This window comes from Tachyglossus aculeatus, chromosome 7 (genome assembly GCF_015852505.1).
Source record: "Tachyglossus aculeatus isolate mTacAcu1 chromosome 7, mTacAcu1.pri, whole genome shotgun sequence".
Classification (NCBI taxonomy): Eukaryota; Metazoa; Chordata; class Mammalia; order Monotremata; family Tachyglossidae; genus Tachyglossus; species Tachyglossus aculeatus.
This window is the reverse complement of record NC_052072.1, coordinates 1,918,234-1,943,505: the sequence shown is the minus strand read 5'-3', so window position 1 is coordinate 1,943,505 and position 25,272 is coordinate 1,918,234.

Sequence of the window (25,272 nt, the reverse complement as noted above, 5' to 3'; positions counted from 1 at the left end):
TTCTCGTGCTTAGCATGGTGTAATGAGTGTATAATGGTAACCATAGCAACAACAACCCAAATAGACGGGGGTTTTAACAATCTATTATGAAGGAAGCTGAGAATGAATTATATCATCATCATCATCATCAATCGTATTTATTGAGCGCTTACTGTGTGCAGAGCACTGGACTAAGCCCTTGGGAAGTCCAAGTTGGCAACATCTAGAGACGGTCCCTACCCGACAGTGGGCTCACAGTCTAAAAGGGGGAGACGGAGAACAAAACCAAACATACTAACAAAATAAAATAAATAGAATAGATATGTACAAGTAAAATAAATAAATAAATGAATAAATAAATAAGTAAATAAGTAAATAAGTAAATAAATAAATAAATAAATAAATAAATAAATAAATAAATAAATAAGTAAATAAGTAAGTAAATAGAGTAATAAATATGGACAATCATCCTTGGGACAGTCCGCCCCATTGAGGCAGTGTGGTTAAGTATTGGGGTCATCATCATCATCGTCATCGGTGCTATTTATTGAGCGCTTACTGTGGGCAGAGCACTGTACTAAGCGCTTGGGAGAGGACAATTCAACAGAAAGGGAAGACACGCTGACAATCTCACTGGACCTGGATTTCGTCTACGTCGCCGCCGACCTCTCGCCCCTGTCCTGCCTCTGTCTTGGACGCCCTCCCGCCTCATAGACGACAGACAATTTCCCCCCACTTCAAAGCCTTTTTGAAGGCCCACCTCCTCCAGGAGGCCTTCCCAGACTAAGCCCCACCTTTCCTCATCTCCCGCTCCTTTCTGCGTCACCCTGACTTGCTCCCTTCGCTCTTCCCCCTTCTATCAATCAATCGTATTTACTGAGCGCTTACTGTGTGCAGAGCACTGGACTAAGCGCTTGGGAAGTACAAAAATAAAAATTTAATTCTAGACTGTGAGCCCGCTGTTGGGTAGGGACTGTCTCTATGTGTTGCCGACTTGTACTTCCCAAGCGCTTAGTACAGTGCTCTGCACACAGTAAGCGCTCAATAAATATGATTGATTGATTGATTGATTCCCCCTGCCCAGCCCCACAGCATTTATGTATATATCTGTATATATACGTAAGTATATAGAGAGAAGCAGCACGGCTCAGTGGAAAGAGCCCGGGCTTTGGAGTCAGAGGTCAAGGGTTCAAATCCCGGCTCCGCCACTTGTCATCTGTGTGACTTTGGGCAAGCCACTTAACTTCTCTGTGCCTCAGTTCCCTCACCTGTAAAATGGGGCTTAAGACTGTGAGCCCCCCGTGGGACAACCTGATCACCTTGTAATCTCCCCGGCGCTTTGAACAGTGCTTTGCACATAGTAAGCGCTTAATAAATGCCATCATTATTATTATATACCTGTCTTTTATTTATCTAGTCGTTTACCTATTAATTCATTTATTTCTATTTAACGTCTGTCTCCCCCTCTAGACTGTGAGCTCATTTCGGTAGGAATGTGTCTGTTTATTATTAATAATAATAATAATGGCATTTTATTATGCGCTTACTATGTGCAAAGCACTGCTCTAAGAGCTGGGGAGGTGACAAGGTGATCAGGTTGTCCCACGGGGGGCTCACAGTCTTAATCCCCATTTTACAGATGAGGTCACTGAGGCCCAGAGAAGTAGAATAGATATAGGCTAATAGATATAGGCTAATCAGTGTGGCCTCTCAGGGTGTTTGTTTGTTTGTTGATGGTATTTGTTAAGCGCTTACTCTGTGCAAAGCACTGTTCTAAGCGCTGGGGGGCTTACAAGGTGACCAGGTTGTCCCACGGGGGGCTCCCAGTTTTAATCCCCATTTTCCAGATGAGGTACCTGAGGCCCAGAGAATTAATAATAATTAATTAATAATGACATTTTATTAAGCGCTTACTATGTGCCAAGCACTGTTCTAAGCGCTGGGGAGCTTACAAGGTGACCAGGTTGTCCCACGGGGGGCTCCCAGTTTTAATCCCCATTTTCCAGATGAGGTACCTGAGGCCCAGAGAATTAATAATAATTAATTAATAATGAGATTTTATTAAGCGCTTACTATGTGCCAAGCACTGTTCTAAGCGCTGGGGGACTTCCAAGGTGACCAGGTTGTCCCACGGGGGGCTCACAGCTTAAATCCCCATTTTCCAGATGAGGTACCTGAGGCCCAGAGAATTAATGATAATTAATTAATAATGACATTTTATTAAGCGCTTACTATGTGCCAAGCACTGTTCTAAGCGCTGGGGGGCTTCCAAGGTGACCAGGTTGTCCCACGGGGGGCTCCCAGTTTAAATCCCCATTTTCCAGATGAGGTAACTGAGGCCCAGAGAAGTGAAGTGACTTGCCTCAAGTCACACGGCTGACGAGCGGCGGAGCTGGGACTTGAACCCATGACCTCTGACTCTTTCCACTGAAATTCACCACATATGCAAGGGATAAATGCGTTGGTCCCGATGTTTTAATGGACTACTGTTGGCCTGCTAGGCTAAAAAATATTTTTTCTGGAGAGTTTCCAGAGTGAAGCAGAGGGTTGTCCGATCAATTCCGAGCTTGGGCAGTGGCTAGTGAGTTGGAGGCCAATGGCTACAAGGAAAAAATCCGCCATGCCGGGCAGCAGTGACCCCGGAGAGAGTCAAGGGTGGAGACTCAAGGTAAAGCGCTTAGTACAGTGCTCTGCACACAGTAAGCCCTCAATAAATACAACTGAACGAATGAATGATTGAATGAATCCCCCATCTTACGTCCTTCCCCTCCCCACAGCACCTGTATATATGTGTGTACATATTTATTACTCTATTTATTTTACTTGTAAGTATTTATTCTATTTATTTTATTTTGTGAATATGTTTGGTTTTGTCGTCCGTCTCCCCCTTCTAGACTGTGAGCCCGCTGTCGGGTAGGGACCGAATCTAGACGTTGCCCACTTGGACTTCCCAAGCGCTTAATACAGTGCTCTGCACACAGTAAGCGCTCAATAAATACGATTGAATAAATGAATCAATCAATCAATCAATCAATCGTATTTATTGAGCGCTTACTATGTGCAGAGCACTGTACTAAGCGCTTGGGAAGTACAAATTGGCATCACATAGAGACAGTCCCTACCCAACAGTGGGCTCACAGTCTAAAAGGGGGAGACAGAGAACAGAACCAAACATACCAACAAAATAAAATAAGTAGGATAGAAATGTACAAGTAAAATAAATAAATAAATAAATAAATAGAGTAATAAATATGTACAACCATATATCCATATATACAGGTGCTGTGGGGAAGGGAAGGAGGTAAGACGGGAGGATGGAGAGGGGGACGAGGGGGAGAGGAAAGAAGGGGCTCAGTCTGGGAAGGCCTCCTGGAGGAGGTGAGCTCTCAGCAGGGCCTTGGATGAATGAATCGTTGCCCGGAACTCTTCCCAAGTGATTAGTACGGTGCTCCGCACACAGTAAGCGTTCAATAAATATGACTGATTCATTGATTTTATTTTATTCTGTTAGTATGTTTGGTTTTGTTCTCTGTCTTCCCCTTTTCGACTGTGAGCCCACTGTTGGGTAGGGACTGTCTCTCATCATCAATCGTATTTATTGAGCGCTTACTATGTGCAGAGCACTGTACTAAGCGCTTAATATGTCTCTGTTCTGTATTAAACTGTCTCTGTATGTTGCCAACTTGTACTTCCCAAGCGCTTAGTTCAGTGCTCTGCACACCGTAAGCGCTCAATAAATATGATTGATTGATTGATTGATTGATTGATTTCCCTTTGCATTGTAATTTTTTACAAAGTACTACTAAAGGAGGCTCGGAGGTTGTGAGAAACAAAAGGATTTTTATGCAACGGCTATTTGATAGGAGAGCTCTAGAATGCAGTATTACTCTATTTTACTTGTACGTATTTACTATTCTATTTATTTTGTTAATAATATGCATCTAGCTTTAATTCTATTTGTTCTGACGACTTGACACCTGCCCACATGTTTTGTTTTGTTGTCCGTCTCTCCCTTCTAGACTGTGAGCCCGTTGTTGGGTAGGGACCGTCTCTAGATAATAATAATAATAATAATGATGGCATTTATTAAGCGCTTACTATGTGCAAAGCACTGTTCTAAGCGCAGGGGAGGTTACAAGGTGATCAGGTTGTCCCTCGGGGGGCTCACAGTCTTAATCCCCATTTTACAGATGAGGTAACTGAGGCCCAGAGAAGTGAAGTGACTTGCCCAAAGTCACACAGCTGACAACTGGCAGATCCAGGATTTGAACCCATGACCTCTGACTCCAAAGCCCGGGCTCTTTTCCACTGAGCCACGCTGCTTCTCTGTGTGTTCTAGATGTTCTTCTAGCTGCTTCTCTAGATGTTACTGACTTGTACTTCCCACGCGCTTAGTACAGTGCTCAGCACACAGAAAGTGCTCAGTAAATACGATTGAGTGAATGAATGAATGAATTGTTGTGTGGAGCTCTTCCCAAGTGATTAGTACAGTGCTCTGCACACAGTAAGCATTCAATAAATATGACTGATTAATATATTGATTTCTCTGTGCACTGTAATTGCTTACAAAGTACTACTAAAGGAGGCTCTGTGGTTGTGAGAACCAGGATTTTTATGCAATGGATAGTTAATAATAATAATAATAATAATAATAATAATAATAATAATAATGGCATTTATTAAGTGCTTACTATCTGCAAAGCACTGTTCTAAGTGCTGGGGAAATTACAAGGTGATCAGGTTGTCCCCCGGGGGGCACACAGTCTTAATCCCCATTTTACAGATGAGGTAACTGAGGCACAGAGAAGCTAAGTGATATTTGATAGGAGAGCCCTAGAATGCAGTATTACTCTATTTATTTTACTTGTACATCTTTACTATTCTATTTATTTTGTTAATGATGTGCATCTAGCTTTATCTCTATTTGTTCTGATGACTTGACACCTGTCCACATGTCTTGTTTTGTTGTTCATTCATTCATTCAATCGTATTTATTGAGCGCTTACTGTGTGCAGAGCACTGGACTAAGCGCTCAGCTTGGCTCAGTGGAAAGAACCCGGGCTTTGGAGTCAGAGGTCATGGGTTCAAATCCCAGCTCTGCCAACTGTCAGCTGGGTGACTTTGGGCAAGTCACTTCACTTCTCTGGGCCTCAGTTCCCTCCTCTGTAAAATGGGGATTAAGACTGTGAGCCCCCCGTGGGACAACCTGATCACCTTGTAACCTCCGCAGTGCTTAGAACAGTGCTTTGCACATAGTAAGTGCTTAATAAATGCCGTTATTCATGAATGAATAACTGTGAGCCCCACATGGGACAGGGAGGGCATCCAACTTGAATTGCTTGTGTCCACCCCACCGCTTAGTACAGTGCCTGGCACATAGTATGCACTTAACAAATACCTTCATCATTATTGTTATGAATTTACTGGACCTCAGTTTCCTCATCTGTAAAATGGGTATTCATTAATAATGATAGCATTTATTTATTCATTCATTCAATCATATTTATTGAGCACTTACTGTGTGCAGAGCACTGTACTAAGCGCTTGGGAAGTCCAAGTTGGCAACATCTAGAGACGGTCCCTACCCAACAGTGGTCTAGAAGGTATCGAGACTGTGAGCCCCATGTGGGACAGGGACCGTGTCTACGCTGATTAGCTTAGTTCTACCTCGGCGCTCAGAACAGTTCCTGGCCTGTACAAATATTATAAAAGAGCAGAGATTTTTTCTCTCCATTCTACCAAGGGGGAAAGCAAAGCCCAGGGAGGTTAAATGACTCGGCCAAGGTCACCCAGAGCCACAACTCGAACCCAAATCTCCTGATTCCCAGTCCCTCCCGCTCTTTCCATCAGACCACGCTTCCTCCTCGCAGATTAGAGATGCCGCATGCCCTTGTGAAAGAGACTGGGAGTCAGGAGAGCTCATTTCTTATTTCCCTTCTGCCACTGGCCTAGCGTGAGACCTTGGGCAAGTCACTCAACCTCTCCGGGCCTCAGTTTCCTTAGCTGTGAAACGGGAATGATAACGATGACCCCTGCCTTCTACCTCAGAGGGATATTGTAAAGGTAAAGCAACGTGAAAGCACTTGGGAAATTGAAAGTGCTCCATAAATTCATTCATTCAGTCATATTTATTGAGCGCTTACTGTGTGCAGAGCACTGTACTAAGCGCTTGGGAAGTACAAGAAGGCAGGGTATGATCCGCGAAAGACAAATGAGAGTTCTTATTAGGGATTCCCTTTTTCGCGTGCGGAAAAATGATTTTTTCCAGCACGCAGAATAGCTTCCTTCACTTCTCAGTCTCACAGTTCTCTTTCTTGACTCACGTCGACTTCTGTTTTGACAGCCTGTCTGGCGTGCTGAAAGATTTTTTTTTTTTCCACCGAAAAAATATTTTTCTTTTATTTTCACCTCAAAAGGGAAGCGTCCAATTTAAATTTCCACGCATTTGCGGTTCTTTATCGACTCTTCAACTATACAACTGTTCGGTAGGCAGGCCTTTGGGGAGATTACATATTTTTAAAACCATCTTAATATCGCATTTACATAGCGCCTTGCAGCAAAATGACTCCTAGGGAGTCTGAAAAACCCCGGCATATTCCGGGAACATTTCTTCCACCGGTGAAGTTTAAAGGCTATGTTGAAGTCCTTTAATCTGGACTGCATAATAATTATTCTAGGATTGTAATTTGGTTGTAGTTTCAGGAGTACCTGTCCAAGAGAGCAGAGTTAAAAGACCTTTTAAATCTTTTTGTTTTTTGCCCCTTGCTGGTTTTTTTTTCCCCTTTAAGGGCAAATAGTACTTGTTCTTGACAGGAAACTAATAAGAGAAATTTCCTCTTCACTTTCCATTCTAATGCTGGCTGCTTGGTGGGAAATTCTTTCTATTCACCCTCCTTTATTCTGTGTTAAAAGCGTTGGGGTTTTGATTCCCGGCATGGTGTTGGAAAAGGGGAATATGATGTTCTAAAGAAAATGTAGCAGCAGAATGGAGGCTGGAATTACAGCCGCGCTGCTCTCCTGGGAGGGAGCTGTATGGAGAATTCATTCGTTCAATCGTATTTATTGAGCGCCTACTGTGTGCAGAGCACTGGACTAAGTGCTTGGAAAGCACAATTTGGCGACAGATAGAGACAATCCCTACCCAACAATGGGCTCATGGTCGAGGATGGGGAGACAGACAACAAAACAAAACAAATAGATAAAAAAAGATAAATAGAATTATAGATGTATACACATCATCTAGACTGAGCCTGTTGTTGGGTAGGGACCATCTCTATATGTTGCCAATTTGTACTTCCCAAGTGCTTAGTACAGTGCTCTGCACACTGTAAGTGCTGTAAAAAAAATATATATATATATGTATATATGTATGTATGTATGTATGTATGTATATATACACCTGTATATATATATATGTATATATGTATGTATGTATATATACACCTGTATATATATGTATATATACACCTGTATATATGTATATATGTTTGTACATATTTATTACTCTATTTATTTATTTATTTATTTTACTTGTACATATCTGTCCTATTTATTTTATTTTGTTAGTATGTTTGGTTTTGTTCTCTGCCTCCCCCTTTTAGACTGTGAGCCCACTGTTGGGTAGGGACTGTCTCTATACGTTGCCAACTTGTACTTCCCAAGCGCTTAGTACAGTGCTCTGCGCACAGTAAGCGCTCAATAAATACAAATGATTGATTGATCGTAAGCGTTCAATAAATATGATTGAATGAATGAATCATTAATAAAATAAATAGAATAATAAATGTGTACAAATAGACACAATTGCTGTGGGGCAGGGAAGGGGGCAGAGCAGAGGGAGGGAGTAAAGGGGTGATGGGGAGGGGAAGAGGAGCAGAGGAAAAGGGGGGCTCAGTCTGGGAAAGCTTCCTGGAGGAGGTGAGCTCTCAGTAGGGCTTGAAGGGAGGAAGAGAGCTGGTTTGGTGGATGGGTGGAGGGATTGGGGGTATTCCGGGCCAGGGGGAGGACGGGGGCCGGGGGTCGATGGTGGGAGAGGCGAGAACAAGGCCTAACGGTGAGGAGGTTAGCAGAGGCAGAGGAGCGGAGGGTGCGGACTGGGCTGGAGAAGGAGAGAAGGGAGGTGAGGTAGGAGGGGGCGAGGGGATGGACAGCTTTGAAGCCAATAGTGAGGAGTTTTTACTTCATACAAAGTTTTATAGGCAACCACTGGAGCCTTTACTGAGCGCTTACTTTGTGCAGAGCACCGTACTGAGCTCTTACGAAGTACAACTCTGCAATAACCATGGAAGGGTGCCCAAAAGGACTGTACCAAATTTGGGAGAGTGGAACCAATGGTTTACAGCGAAGCCTCGACTCAAACAGTGCGACAAAGCGGTGAACTTCTGAGAATCGACTGCAGCAGAGATACCAGCTGAGGGGGCAGTAATGATAATGATAATAATATAATAATAATAACAATAATAACAACAACAACAACAATAATAATAATTTATAATAATGGCATTTATTAAGCACTTACAATGTGCTAAGCACTGTTCTAAGTACTGGGGAGGTTACAAGGTGATCAGGTTGTCCCACATGGGGCTCACAGTCTTCATCCTCATTTTGCAGATAAGGGAGCTGAGGCCCAGAGAAGTGAAGTGACTCACCCAAAGTCACACAGCTGACAATTGGCAGAGCCGGGATTTGAACCCATGACCTCTGACTCCAAATCCCATGCTCTTCCCACTGAGCCACGCTGCTACTCTCATAATGATGACATTTATTAAGCGCTTACTATGTGCAGAGCACTGTTCTAAGTGCTGGGGAGGTTACAAGGTGATCAGGTTGTCCCATGGGGGGGCTCCCGGTCTTCATCCCCATTTTACAGATGAGGGAACTGAGGCCCAGAGAAGTGAAGTGACTTGCCCAAAGTCACACAGCTGACAATTGGCGGAGCCGGGGTTTGAACCCACGACCTCTGACTCCAAAGCCCGGGCTCTTTCCACTGAGCCACGCTGCTTCTCAAGGATAATGATGGTATTTGTTAAGCGCTTACTATGTGCCAAGCACTGCTCTAAGAGCAGTGGTAAGGAGAGGGGCTCCATCTCGCCTATGTCGCCGCCGACCCCTGGCCCCCATCCTGCCTCTGGCCTGGAATTCCCTTCCTTTTCAAATCCCACAGACGATGACTCTCCCCCCTTTCATTCATTCATTCATTCAGTAGTATTTATTGAGTGCTTACCGTGCACTTGTACTTCCCAAGCGCTTAGTACAGTGCTCTGCACATAGTAAGCGCTCAATAAATACGATTGATGATGATGCAGAGCACTGTACTAAGCGCTTGGAGAGTACAAGTTGGGAATATATAGAGACAGTCCCTACCCGACAGAGGGCTCACAGTCTAGAAGGGGAAGACAGAGAACAAAACAAAACATATTAACAAAATAAAATAAATTGAATAAATATGTCCAAATGAAATAAATGGAGTAATAAATATGCACAAACATATATACATATATACAGGTGCTGTGGGGAGGGGAAGGAGGTAAGGCGGGGGAATGGGGAGGGGGAGGAAGGGGAAGGGAAGGAGGGGGCTCAGTCTGGGAAGGCCTCCTGGAGGAGGTGAGCTCTCAGTAGGGCTTTGAGGGATCAATCAATCAATCAATCATATTTATTGAGCGCTTACTGTGTGCAGAGCACTGTACTAAGCACTTGGGAAGTCCAAGTCGGCAACATCTAGAGACGGTCCCTACCCAACAGCGGGCTCACAGTCTAGAAGGGGGAGGCAGAGAATGAAACAAAACATATTAACAAAATAAAATAAATAGGATAGATATGCACAAGTAAAATAAATGAATATTCAAATCTGCGTCGCCCTGACTCGCTCCCTTTCTTCATCCTCCCTGCCAGCCCCACACTCCTTATGTCCCTATCTGTCATTTATTTATTTATCGTGATGTCTGTCTCTTCTGCTCTAGACTGGGACATCTGGGATTCAGTATCGCTGCAGAGCACAGATAGATTTGCATTTACAAACAAATACATGTTGCGTGTAAGCACACATATAAACTTACATGCTAAGAGAAGCAGCACGGCTTAGTGGCTAGAGCCCGGGCCTGGGAGTTGGAAGGTCGTGGGTTCTAATCCCAGCTCCGCCACCTGTCTGCTGTGTGACCTTGGGCGAGTCGCTTTACTTCTCTGGGCCTCAGTGACCTCATCTGGAAAATGGGGATTGAGACTGTGAGCCCCACGTGGGACAGGGACTGCGTCCAACCCGATTTGCTTGTATCCACCCGTGGCTGGCACATAGTAAGCGCTTAACAAATACCATTATTATTAATATTGCTATAGAGCACAGATAGATATGCATTTACAAACAAATACATGTTCTGTATAAGCACATATATAAGCACAGAAATACCTATAAACAAAAGGAGGCATATACATAACATTGTGCATATACACAGCTATGTACAGTTCAAGCAATCATATTTACTGAGCACTTTATTGTGTGCAGAGCACTGTCCTAAGCACTTAGCAGAGTACAAGCAGCGTGGTTCAGTGGAAAGAGCCCAGGCTTGGGAGTCAGAGGTCCTGGGTTCTAATTCCGGCTCCGCCACTTGTCAGCTGGGTGACTTTGGGCAAGTCACTTCACTTCTCTGGGCCTCGGTTACCTCATCTGTAAAATGGGGATTAAGACAGTGAGCCCCATGTGGGACAACCTGATCACCTTGTATTCTCCTCAGCATTTAGAACAGTGCTTTGCACATAGTAAGCACTTAACAAATGCCATTATTATTATTATTATTATTAATATTAATATTATTAATATTACTATTACAATACAACAGATTTGATAGACACTTTCCTTGACCACAGTGTAAAATTTAAGGTATGTGTATATAAACCCACAAATCAATAGAAATAAATCCGTTGCATATGCCTGTCTGTCTCTCTCTCTTCCTGTGTGTATGTTTGTAGGTACTTAACTTCTCTGTGCCTCAGTTACCACATCTGGAAAATGGGGATGAAGACTGTGAGCCCCATGTGGGACAACCTGATTACCTTGTATCTACCCCAACACTTAGAACAGTGCTTGGCACACATTAAGTGCTTTATAAATACCATAATTATTATCTTCTAGACTGTGAGCTCATTGTTGGGTAGGGATTGTCTCTGTTGCCAAATTGTGCTGTCCAAGCGCTTAGTCCAGTGCTCTGCAATCAATCAATCAATCAATCGTATTTATTGAGCGCTTACTGTGTGCAGAGCACTGTACTAAGCGCTTGGGAAGTACAAGTTGGCAACATATAGAGACAGTCCCTACCCAACAGTGGGCTCACAGTCTAAAAGACTCTGCACACAGTAAGCGCTCAATAAATACGACTGAATGAATGAATAAGGTTCACAGTCTTAATCCCCATTTTACAGATGAGGCACTGAAGCGCAGAGAAGTTAAGTGACTTGCCCAAGGTCACACAGCAGACAAGTGGCACAGCCAGGACTAGAACCCATGACCTCTGACTCCCAGTCACAGGCTCTTTCCACTAGGCCACGTTGCTTCTGTAAGACGAGTGAAGTGACTTACCCAAGGTCACACAGCATACAAGTGGCTGTGCTTAAGTACTTAACAAATAACACACAAAAAAAGCTTTCCTACAAAGAAACGCACAGGAAGAGAGAGAGACAGACAGACAGACAAACATATGCTACGGATTTTTCTCTATTGATTTATGAAGCAGCGTCGCTCAGTGGAAAGAACCCAGGCTTTGGATTCAGAGGTTAGGGGTTCAAACCCCGGCTCATCATCATCATCATCATCATCAATCGTATTTATTGAGCGCTTACTATGTGCAGAGCACTGTACTAAGTGCTTGGGAAGTACAAACTGGCAACATATAGAGACAGTCCCTACCCAACAGTGGGCTCACAGTGTAAAAGGGGGAGACAGAGAACAAAACCAAACATACTAACAAAATAAAATAAATAGGATAGATATGTACAAGTAAAATAAATAAATAAATAGAGTAATAAATATGTACAAACATATATACATATATACAGGCTCCACCACTTGTCAGCTGTATGACTTTGGGCAAGTCACTTCACTTCTCTGTGCCACAGTTCCTTTATCTGTCAAATGGGGATGAAGACTGTAAGCCCCCCGTGGGACTGCCTGATCACCTTGTAACCTCCCCGGCGCTTAGAACAGTGCTTTGCACATAGTAAGCACTTAATAAATGTCATTATTATTATTATTATTATTATTATTATTAAGTGGCACAGTCAGGATTAGAACTCAGGTCCCCTGATTCCCAGGCCCGGGCTCAAGCCAGCTGATGCCAGGCAGCCCAGATCCTGAGGAAGGTCAGAATGATTTCAGAATTACAATTGATATTTTGGCCTGTCATGAGGCATTTTCTGGCTGAGGACTTCTCTGTGCGTGAATGTTCTATGATTCAATCTTGGTTATTCTTGATAAGATAATAGGCTTCATCTCTCTGCCCCCATTTTCTTCCAAAGTTGCTTAATTAAATACACCATCAGCAGGATTAAACCTGTTTTCCTTGGCTTCACCCTCCGCACTGAAGGGCCGACATGGAAATCTTGTGGTTTTCTAAACGGGCCCTTCTGGGAATAGGATGGGACGCTACTGAATCGCAGGGAAACCAACTCCAATATCTTCCCAAGCAATTCTAGATTGTGAGCCCGTTGTTGGGTCGGGACCGTCTCGATATGTTGCCGACTTGTACTTCCCAAGCGCTTAGTACAGTGCTCTGCACACAGTAAGCGCTCAATAAATACGATTGAATGAATGAATGAATGAATGAATGTGTCCTGATGGTTTCCCATCCCTTCCCGGAATTAGCGGGATTAATTCCCCCTCTGCTTCTGTTTAGCAGATGGTTTCTGAGCAAACAAAAATGTGTGTTGGGAAGCAGCATGGCTTAGAGGAAAGAGCCCAGGTTTGGGAGTCAGAGGTCAGGGGTTCTAATTCCGACTCTGCCAGTTTTCTGCCGTGTGACTTGGGGCAAGTTGCCACCAAGCCACGCTGCAACTGATGCATTGCAGAGAAGCAGCGTGACTCAATGGTAAAGAGCCCGGGCTTTGGAGTCAGAGGTCAGGGGTTCAAATCCCGGCTCCGCCACTTAGCTGTGTGACTTTAGTCAAGTCACTTCACTTCTCTGGGCCTTGGTTCCCTCATCTGTAAAATGGGGATTAAGACTGTGAGCCCCCCGTGGGACAACCTGATCACCTTGTCACCTCCCCAGCGCTTAGAACAGTGCTCTGCACGTAGTAAGCGCTTAATAAATGCCATTGTTATTATCATTATGCATTGATGACACTTCTCCTTGAGACCGAAGAACGTTATAATAGGACATTCCTTTGGCTCTGCTCTCTCTTTGCTAATAATTGTTGTGGAGCATTCATTAAGTCACCAGTTAATTTTACTCGATGATGATCTTTCTCTAAACCTTCCCTTATTAATTCAGTTGCAATATGTGAAGGACGCACTCTAAGAGCTAAAAGCCACCACACGAGGCCCTGATTTCCTGGGAAAACATCTTTTTGTTGAGAGTCCTTCTTGCTTTGTCAAGGAAATAGAGTGGACTTGTGCCCCGTGATGTCGGAATGCAGCGCTTAGAACAGTGTTGGCACATAGTAAACACTTAACAAATACCATAATTGTTATTATTATTATATAGTCATCTTTCGTTTCAGAAGATGATGCCGCTGAGGGGGAATTTTTTTCTCTCTTGTGTACCGAATAATAATAATAATGATAGCACTTGTTAAGTGCTTACTATGTGCAAAGCACTGTTCTAAGCACTGGGGGGGATACAAGGTGATCAGGCTGTGTCACGTGAGGCTCACAGTCTTAATCCCCATTTTACAGATGAGGGAACTGAGGCCCAGAGAAGGGAAGTGACTTGCCCAACATCACACAGCTGCCAAGTGGCAGAGGTGGGATTAGAACCCACGGCCTCTGGCTCCCAAGCCCGGGCTCTTCCCACTGGGCCACGCTGCTTCTCAGAAAACACCGCATAACCGCACCCACACACAAACACACATCCACACACACAATCGGAAGCCGGGTGTGGGCAGGAAATGTGCTTGCTTATTATTCTTTCATCCTCTCCCGAGCCCTTAATACAGTGCTCTGCAGACAGTGAGCGCTCAATAAACAGCATTGACTGAGCTCCGTGGCCTAGCGGATAGAGCTGGGGCCTTGGAGCCAGAAGGACCTGGGTTCAAATCCCGGCTCTGCCACTTGTCAGCCGTGTGACCTTGGGCAAGTCACTTCATTCTCTGGACCTCAGTTCCCTCATCTGTACAAAGGGGACTAAGACTGTAAGCCTCATGTGGAACAGGGACTGTGTCCAAACCAATTACCCTGTATCAACCCTAGCACTTAATACAGTGAAGCATAGTAAGTGCTTAACAAATATCATAATAATAATAATTATTATCAATAGAGTGCTCTGCACAACAGTAAGAGCTTAATAAACACAAATGCCCTCCCTCCAGGCGCATATCTTCTCAAGCCTTCAGGGCATCTCCATCTGGATGTCTGCCCGCCATCTAAAACTCAGGACATCTCCATCTGGATGTCTGCCCGCCATCTAAAACTCAACACGTCCAAGACTGAGCTCCTTATCTTCCCTCCCAAACCCTGTCCTCTCCCTGACTTTCCCGTCACTGTAAATGGTGCTACCATCTTTCCCATCTCACGAGCCCGCAACCTTGGTGTCATCCTCTACTCTCTCTCTCATTCACCCCACACATCCAATCCATCACCAAAACCTCCCGGTCTCACCTCCACAGCATTGCCAAGAACCACCCTTTCCTCTTTATCCCAACCTCCTCCTTGCTGGTTCAATCTCTCATCCTATCTCGACTGGATGACTGCATCGGCCTCCTCTCTGATCTCCCATCCTCCTGTCTCTCCCCGCTTCAGTCTATACTTCACGCTGCTGCCCGGCTCATCTTCGTCCAGGAACGCTCTGGGCATGTCACTCCCCTCCTCAAAAATCTCCAGTGGCTGCCTGTCAACCTACATATCAAGCAAAACCTCCTCACTCTTGGCTTCAACGCTCTCCATGATCTCACCCCCTCCTCCCACACCTCCCTTCTCTCCTTCTCCATCCCAGCCCGCACCCTCCGCTCCTCTGCCTCTAATCTCCTCACTGTTAGACCTCATTCTCGCCTGTCCCACCGTCGACCCCCGGCCCACGTCATCCCCCGGGCCTGGAATGCCCTCCCTCCCAACATCCGCCAAGCTCGCTCTCTTCCTCCCTTCAAAGCCCTACTGAGAGCTCACCTCCTCCAGGAGGCCTTCCCAGACAGAGCCCTCCTTTTCCTCCTCTCCTCCTCCCCTCCCCTCACCCCCATTCCCTCCCTCTGCCCTACCCCTTTCCCCTTCCCACAGCACTTGAAAATATTTGCACATATTTATTACTCTATTCATGTATTTGTACATATTTATTACTCTATTTTATTAATTCATTCAATCCTATTTATTGAGCGCTTACTATGTGCAGAGCACTGTACTAAGCGCTTGGGAAGTACAAGTTGGCAACATATATATTAATGATGTGCACATAGCTATAATTCCATTTATTCTGATGGTATTGACACCCATCTACCGGTTTGGTTTTGTTGTCTGTCTCCCCCTTCTAGAATGTGAGCCCATTGTTGGGTAGGGATTGTCTCTATATGTTGCTGATTTGTACTTCCAAAGTGCTTAGTACAGTGCTCTGCACACAGTAAGTGCTCAATGAACAGTGCTTTGCACATAGTAAACGCTTAATAAATGCCATTATTATTATTATTATTATTATTATTATTAATAAATGCAATTGAATGAATGAATGATTAGCTTGTACCTGCTTCAGGGCTTAATACAGTGCCTGGAAGATAGTAAGCACTTAATAACAATTATGGTATTCATTAAGCACTTACCACTACTACTACTACTACTACTAATAATAATGGCATTTGTTAAGCGCTTACTATATGCAAAGCACTGTTCTAAACGCTGGGGAGGATACAAGGTGATCAGGTTGTCCCACTTGGGGCTCACAGTCTTAATCCCCATTTTCCAGATGAGGTAACTGAGGCCCATAGAAGTGAAGTGACTTGCCCAAAGTCACACAGCTGGCAATTGGCAGAGCTGGGATTTGAACCCATGACCTCTGACTCCAAAGCCTGGGCTCTTTCCAGTGAGCCACGCTGCTTAGCAAATGCCATTAAAAAAAATATTGCAAATTCACACCAGGCGCCTCTGCTCTTTTGCAATTCCTCGGGTCCACGACTTAGAGGGCAAGCTGAATTTGGATAACAGAGCTCAGATGTTTTAATAAACTGGGCCACTCGGAAATAGCTCCGTTGATCTTTGAACGGTAAATCCAGCTTTTCCTCGGAGGGATCAAGGGGAAATGCATCTGCTTAAGGTCTCCCTAAGGATGGCACTTTGAAGACTAATTAACCTTGCGATGTGTCACCGAACGCTTATCCGGGTAAAATCCCTCGAGCGGGCTCGCGGCCTCTGATGTCTCCAAGCTTCTCAGAGAAATGTGTCCATCAAAATCAGCCCATCGATCCTGAAGGAGGCAGGGTGGCTTAGTGGAAAGAACCCCGGGACTGGGTGTTGGAAAATTGAATGAATGAATCTGTGTGTGTGTGTGTTGTGCTGTATATATGTATATATGTTTGTACATATTTATTACTCTATTTATGTATTTATTTATTTATTTTACTTGTACATATCTATTACAATAGATTACAATCTATTACTTGTACAATCAATCTACGATTGATTGATTGATCGGCCTGGAATGCCCTCCCTCTGCCCCTCCGCCAAGCTAGCTCTCTTCCTCCCTTCAAGGCCCTGCTGAGAGCTCACCTCCTCCAGGAGGCCTTCCCAGACTGAGCCCCTTCCTTCCTCTCCCCCTCGTCCCCCTCTCCATCCCCCCATCTTACCTCCTTCCCTTCCCCACAGCACCTGTATATATGTATATATGGTTGTACATATTTATTACTCTATTTATTTATTTATTTTACTTGTACATTTCTATCCTATTTATTTTATTTTGTTGGTATGTTTGGTTCTGTTCTCTATCTCCCCCTTTTAGACTGTGAGCCCACTGTTGGGTAGGGACTGTCTCTATGTGTTGCCAACTTGTACTTCCCAAGCGCTTAGTACAGTGCTCTGCACATAGTAAGCGCTCAATAAATACGATTGATTGATTGATTGATTGATTGGGAGCGAATCCTTCCTCCGCCACTTATCTGCCGTGTGGCTTTGGTCCCGTCACCTTCGCTTCTCTGGGCCTCACTTTCCTCATTGGAAAAATGAGGAAACTCAAATGAAGCTGTTGGTATAGTGCTCCGCACAGACGTACTGGCTAGAGCGGAGCCTGAGAGTCAGGAGGTTGTGGGTTAATAATAATAATAATAATAATAATGATGGCATTTATTAAACGTTTCCTATGTGCAAAGCACTGTTCGAAAGAAGCGCTGGGGAGGTTACAAGGTGATCAGGTCCCACGGCGGGCTCACAGTCTCAATCCCCATTTCACAGGTGAGGGAACTGAGGCACGGAGAAGTGAAGTGACTTGCCCAAAGTCACACAGCTGACACGTGTTGGAGCCGGAATTTGAACCTGAGACAGTCTGACTCCAAAGCCCGTGATCTTTGAGAAGCAGCGTGGCTCAGTGGAAAGAGCCCGGGGTTTGGAGTCAGAGATCATGCGTTCAAGCCACGGCACCGCCAATTATCAACTGTGTGACTTTGGGCAAGTCACTTAACTTCTCTGTGCCTCAGTTACCTCATCTGTAAAATGGGGACTAAGACTGTGAGCCCCCCCGAGGGACAACCTGATCACCTTGTAACCTCCCCAGTGCTTAGAACGGTGCTTTGCACATAGTAAGCGCTTAATAAATGTCATCCTCATCATCACCATTATTATTATTATTATTATTATTATCATTTCCACTGAGCCACACTGCTTCTAATTCTGGTTCTAATCCCAGTTCTGCCCCCTGTCCTCTACATGACCTTGGGGAAGTCACTTCACTTCTCTGGGCCTCGGTTCCCTCATCTGTCAAATGGGGATGGAGACTGTGAGCCCCATGTGGGACTGGGCCTGGGACAACCCGATTTGCTTGTGTCCACCCCGGCACTTAGTACAGTGCCTGGCACACAGTAAGTGCTTAAAAAAACCCACAATTATTATTATTATTGACTGATTAAAATGGGAATTACATACTGTTCATCCTCCTACTCAGACTGTGATCTTTGTGGGGCACAGTGATTGTTTTGGGCACAAAAACTCTTTCCACCCCAGTGCGTTAGCACTTCAAAAACCCCACAATTTTATTATTTAATTGGTGGTCCACAGTCTGTGAAGCATTTCATGCATATGATTGTAGTTCCTGAGCACTTACTGTGTGCAAAGCACTGTACTAAGCATTTGGGAGAGGGCAGCAACAATAAGGAGACACATTCCCTGCCCACAAGGAGCTTACGCTTCGCTATGGATTGTTGGTCAGAGGAATCTGTCCAGCCGAGATTCAGGCTTTCACTCATCTTGGCCTTTCGTTCATTCATTCAATCGTATTTATTGAGCGCTTACTGTGTGCAGAGCACTGTACTAAGCGCTTGGGCAGTACAAGTTGGCAACATATAGAGACGGTCCCTACCCAACAGCGGGCTCACAGTCTAGAGGCCTTGTTGTCTGGCCTTTGTTGATCTGGGTTCTAATCCTGGCTCCACCGCTTGTCTGCCGTGTGACCTTGGACGAGTCACTTCCCTTCTCTGGGGTTCGGTTTCCTCATCTGTAAAATGGGGATTCAGACTGTGAGCCCCGTGTAGGACAGAGACTGTGTCCAACCTGATGAGCTTGTATCTACCCCCGTGCTTAGAACATCAACCGACACATAAATAATAAAAATTAATAATAATAATGATGGTACTTTTCATTCATTGATTCATTCATTCAGTAATATTTATTTAGGACTTACAGTGTGAAAAACATTGTACTAAGCACTTTGGAGAGGACAATATGACAACATGCAGACATATTGCTGCCCACGTTGAGCTCACAGTCTAGAGGGAAGGACAGATACTGATATAAATACATAAATAAATTACTTATTAAGCACTTACTAATCACCACGCACTGTTTTAAGCATTGGGGTAGCTACAAGTTAATTAGTTTGGACACAATCCCCATCCCACATGGGGCTCACGCAGGGAAGCAGCGTTGTTCAGTGGAAATATCCCAGGCTTTGGAGTCAAAGGTCATGGGTTCAAATCCCGACCGCCAATTGTCAGCTGTGTGACTTTGGGCAAGTCACTTCACTTCTCTGGGCCTCAGTTCCCTCATCTGTAAAATGGGGATGAAGACTGTGAGCTCCACATGGGACAACGTGATTACCTTGTAACCCCCCAGAGCTTAGAGAAGTGCTTGGCACATAGTAAGCGCTTAGCAAATACCATCATTATTATTATTAAGTGCTTAGTACGGTGCTCTGCACACAGTAAGTGCTCAATAAATACGAATGAATGAATGAAATGAATGAATTATTAATCCCCATTTTACAGATGAAGTAACTGAGGCCCAGAGAAGTGAAGTGACCTGCCCAAGACCACACAGCAGACATGGGGCGGTGCCAAGATTAGAACCCACGACCTTCTGATTCCCAGACCACCAATGGAGACATTACTGTGTCACCCCAAGAATACATTGGCCAACTCCAAGTGGTAGAATGAACTTCGGGTAAAAAAATAATAAAAAATAATAAAAATTATATATATACTGCTTCCTGTTGAGTTTTTAGACAATCTCAAAATAATACACCACCCTCTAGACTGTAAGCTTGCTGTGGGCAGCAATTGTGTCTGTTATATTGTTGCGGTGCACTTTTCAAGCACTTAGTATTGCGCACACTCTATAATTAGGATCTATTGATTAATAACAAAAGTGTTAATAACTGCAGCACTCTATTTTTTGCACCGCAATGATTCAGTTTCAAGAAAACAGAAACAGCAGGTGATGGTTCTTTTAGAGAACAAAAAGCTCAAGTACAACTGTTCTGCTCTGGATTATTAGTTATTTTAGAATGTAATTGCTTGTCATTATACAAACCGCTATAAAATAATTCAGGTGATGGAAAGAGACAAATTCTACCCATAATGAAACTTATCAGAGAGCTATGGTCTTAGATAAATGAAAAAATTATGACACTCTTTTGTTTCCCTCCTCAGTAGGTACTCTATCTCATTTCTTTCTCTCACTCCCCCGAATTCCAAATGTAGAGAAAATCCGGCAATGAACATTCGGTAAAAATGAAATGCGCTGTCCGCGAATCGACCGCAGCGGTCCGAAAATCGGCCCCGAAATAAGGCTTTTGGACACGGAACGGAAAACTTGGCAAAAGATTTAGGAAGGGTAATAAAGTTTCAGAGGCTGCACAGGGCCTGCAAGAAATATCCATTAATTAGTACGTCCGAACTTAGGTATTTCTTGCGGGCGAAGGAACCGGACTGCAACTGCGTGGGAAGCAGTTTGGTCTGATGGAAGGAGCCTGAGAGTCCTTATCTGTGGGGACCATGGGGCAGTCGCTTAACATTTCTGGGCCTCAGTTTCCTCGACTGTAAAATGGAGATTAATTGCCTGCTCTCCCTCCTACTTAGACTGGGAGCCCTGTGTGTCTGTTTTATTGTTATATTGTACTCTCCCAAGCGCTTAGGCCAATGTTTTGCCCATATTAAGGGCTCAATAAATGCAGTTGAATGAATGAATGAATGAATGTGGGACAGGGACTGCGTTAAACCTGACTTCTATCAGTCCCAGGGCTGGTACAACCTGATTACTCTGATCTACCCCTGCAATTACAACTGTGCTTGGCACATAGTAAGCGCTTAACAAATGCCATTATCATCATTATTATTATTAGAACAGTTCTTGACATTTTCATTATTATTATTAGAACAGTTCTTGACATACCAGTGCTTAATATAGTGGCAATAATAATAACAATAATAATGATAATACTCACCCTACCCCTAACCCCCTGGTAATGATGTCCAAATCATTATACTCTGTCTCTTCCCCTGTTTTAATATCTTGTCTCTCTGACTATTCATTCAGTCGTACTTACTGAGTGCTTACTGTGTGCAGAGCATTGTACTAAGCGCTTGGAAAGTACAATTCAGCAACAAAGAGAGACAATTCCTGCCCAACAATGCGTTCACAGTCTAGAAGGGGGGAGACAGACAACAAAATAAATAGGCAAGACTAGATTCTAAGCTCCTTGAGGACAGGGAACATGTCTACCAATTTATTGAGCATGTCCTGGGTGCAGAGCACTGTACTAAGCGCTTGGGAGAAGCAGCGTGGCTCAGTGGAATGAGCACGGGCTTTGGAGTCAGAGGTCGTGGGTTCGAATCCCGGCTCCACCACAAGTCTGCTGTGTGACCTTGGGCAAGTCACTTAACTTCTCTGAGCCTCAGTTCCCTCATCTGTAAAAATGGGGATTAAGACTGTGAGCCCCACGTGGGACAACTTGATCACATTGTATCCCCCCCAGTGCTTAGAACAGTGCTTTGCACATAGTAAGCACTTAACAAATGCCATTATTATTATTATTATTATTATTATTATTATTATTATACAACAATGAACAGACCCATTCCCCACCCACAACGAGCATGGTGAGTGTTTAACAAATACCATCATTATTATTGTAATTATTCATTCATTCAATCGTATTTATTGAGCGCTTACTGTGTGCAGAGCACTGTACTAAGCGCTTGGGAAGTACAAGTTAGTACAGTCTACCGACTCTACTCCAAAGCCCTCAGCTCAGTGCTCCACAGACAGTAAGTGCTCAATAAATACCAAGGTAGATTGCAACAGTGTCTTAGATGTTTTTCCATTACAGTTTCCAGGTGCGCCGGTGGTCGGTTCAAACTTATTATTGGTTTCCCAGCTCATCCACTCGATTTTTTTTTTACAAAAGCTCCTTGACGTTGTCGTGGTTCAGTCGGTCTCCCTTGTTCTCTGTCTTTCCCTTCTTCGCTGGTTCTCTCATCATTTTCCCCACCGCCCCCCCTTGTAGCCATGGAAACTTCCATCCTCATGCCGGCATTTTGCAAATCCCGGTAGATGTTAGGGGGAGCATCCCAATTTTTAGGTGGCTGGCTATCATGCGTAAGACAAGATAAGACCCCAGTGATTAGTACCTTGCTTGCAAACAATACAATTATCATTGTTAGAAGAATGAGAGAGAGAGAGAGAGAGAGAGAGAGAGAGAAGCAGAATGGCCTAATGGATAGAGCTTGGGCCTGGTAGAAAGAAGGAGCTGGATTCTAATCCCAGCTCTGCCACTTGACTGCTGGGTGTCCTTGGATAAGTCACTTCACTCTCTGGGCCTTGGCTCCCTCATCTGTGAAATGGGGATTCAGAATGTGAGCCCCATGTGGGGCTCGGGTTTTGGAGTCGGTGGTCATGGGTTCAAATCCCGGCTTCGCCAACTGACAGCTGTGTGACTTTGGGCAAGTGACTTCACATCTCTGTGCCTCAGTTACCTCACCTGAAAAATGGGGATGAAGACTGTGACCCCCCGTGGGACAACCTGATCACCTTGTAGCCCCCCCCAGTGCTTAGAACAGTGCTTTGCACATAGTAAACGCTTAACAAATGCTATTATTATTATTATTACTTTTATTATTATTATTAGAAGATTTGTCTTACCAACTTTATTTCAGGGACCACAGACCAATATTATACGATGACCTTTGCAGGATGCAGAGAGGAGGTGGGTTTTGACTTTGGATTGTGGCTCCAATCATCCCACTCCGAACACACCCTTAGGACAGAGGTATAACCATGTTTGACCTTCAATTACTACTACTACTACTACTACTACTACTACTACTACTACTACTACTAATAATGATAATAATGATGACATTTGTTAAGCGCTTACTATGTGAGAAGCACTTGTCTATGCACTGGGGGGAATACAAAGTGATCAGTTCATCCCCCGTGGGGCTCACAGTCTTCATCCCCATTTTCCAGATGAGGGAACTGAGGCTCACAGAAATGAAGTGACTTGCCCAAAGTCACACAGCTGAAAAGTGGCGGAGGCGGGATTAGAACCCATGACTTCTGACTCCCAAGCCCGGGCTCTTTCCACTGAGCCACGCTGCTTCTCTACTAGAATTAATGCGATTGCAATGGCAATACCCCTGGTTTTGTTCTCTGTCTCCCCCTTTTAGACTGTGAGCCCACTGTTGGGTAGGGACCGTCTCTATATGTTGCCAATTTGTACTTCCCAAGCGCTTAGTACAGTGCTCTGCACATAGTAAGCGCTCAATAAATACGATTGATGATGATGATGACGATGAAGTGGCTCAGGATGCGACCTCATCAACTTCTCCTTGATGGGAAATAAACCCATTTTTTTTCAGTCAAGGCCTCCCTTCCAACAGGGTGACACAGATTGGTTAATTGCCCTTTGGCGCCAATGTCTTCCCCATCTCCATTGAATCCGGGACATCAAGCGGCCGATGGGAATTTGAAAGCTGGAGCCGGGGAGGGTTTTACGTTGATCAGCAGGGTGTGGTAATAATAATAAAATAATAATGATGGCATTTATTAAGCACTTACCATATGCAAAGCACTGTTCTAAGCACTGGGGAGGTTACACGGTGATCAGATTGTCCCAAGTGGGGCTCACAGTCTTCATCCCCATTTTCCAGATGAGGTCACAGAGGTGCAGAGAAGTGAAGTGACTTGCCCAAAGTCACACATCTGACAAATGGCGGAGCAGAGATTTGAACCCATGACCTCTGATTCCAAAGCCTGTGCTCTTTCCACTGAGCCACGCTGCATAGCAATCAGGTCACCGATCGGCATATTTATTGAGCACTGACTGTGTGCAGAGCACTTTAAAAAATGGTTAATTTATTTTTTGTGGTATTGGTTAAGTGCTTTGTGGTATTTGTTAAGCGCCACCTAAAGCTCAACGTGTCGAAAACTGAACTCCTTGTCTTCCCTCCCAAACCTTGCCCTCTCCCTGACTTTCCCATCCCTGTTGACGGCACTACCATCCTTCCCGTCTCACAAGCCTGCAACCTTGGTGTCATCCTCGACTCCGCTCTCTCATTCACCCCTCACATCCAAGCCGTCACCAAAACCTGCCGGTCTCAGCTCTGCAACATTGCCGAGATGCGCCCTTTCCTCTCCATCCAAACGGCTACCCTGCTCGTTCAAGCTCTCATCCTTTCTCGTCTGGACTACTGCATCAGCCTTCTCTCTGATCTCCCATCCTCGTGTCTCTCTCCACTTCAATCCATACTTCATGCTGCTGCCCGGATTATTTTTGTCCAGAAACGCTCTGGGCATATCACTCCCCTCCTCAAAAATCTCCAGTGGCTCCCAATCAATCTGCACATCAGGAAGAAACTTCTCACCCTGGGCTTCAAGGCTGGCCATCCCCTCGCCCGCTCCTCCCTCCCCTCCCTTCTGTCCTTCTCCAGCCCAGCCCGCACCCTCCGCTCCTCTGCCACCGCTAATCTCCTCCCTGTTAGGCCTCGTTCTCTCCTGTCCCACCATCGACCCCCGGCCCCCGTCCTCCCCCGGGCCTGGAATGCCCCCAATCCCTCTGCCCATCCTCCAAGCTAGCTCTCTTCCTCCCTTCAAGGCCCTGCTGAGAGCTCACCTCCTCCAGGAGGCCTTCCCAGACTGAGCCCCTTCCTTCCTCTCCCCCTCGTCCCCCTCTCCATCCCCCCATCTTACCTCCTTCCCTTCCCCACAGCACCTGTATATATGTATATATGTTTGTACATATTTATTACTCTATTTATTTATTTATTTATTTTACTTGTACATAGCTATTCTATTTATTTTATTTTGTTAGTATGTTTGGTTTTGTTCTCTGTCTCCCCCTTTTAGACTGTGAGCCCACTGTTGGGTAGGGACTGTCTCTATATGTTGCCAATTTGTACTTCCCAAGCGCTTAGTACAGTGCTCTGCACATAGTAAGCGCTCAATAAATACGATTGATGATGATGATGATGATGACTGTGAGCCCACTGTTGGGTAGGGACCGTCTCTATATGTTGCCAACTTGTACTTCCCAAGCACTTAGTACAGTGCTCTGCACAAAGTAAGAGCTCAATAAATACGATTGATTGATTATTATCTGCATATATCCACCCCAACGCTTTGAACAGTGCCCAGCATATAGTAAGCGCTTAACAAAAACCACAATTATTATCATTATTATTGATGCCAAA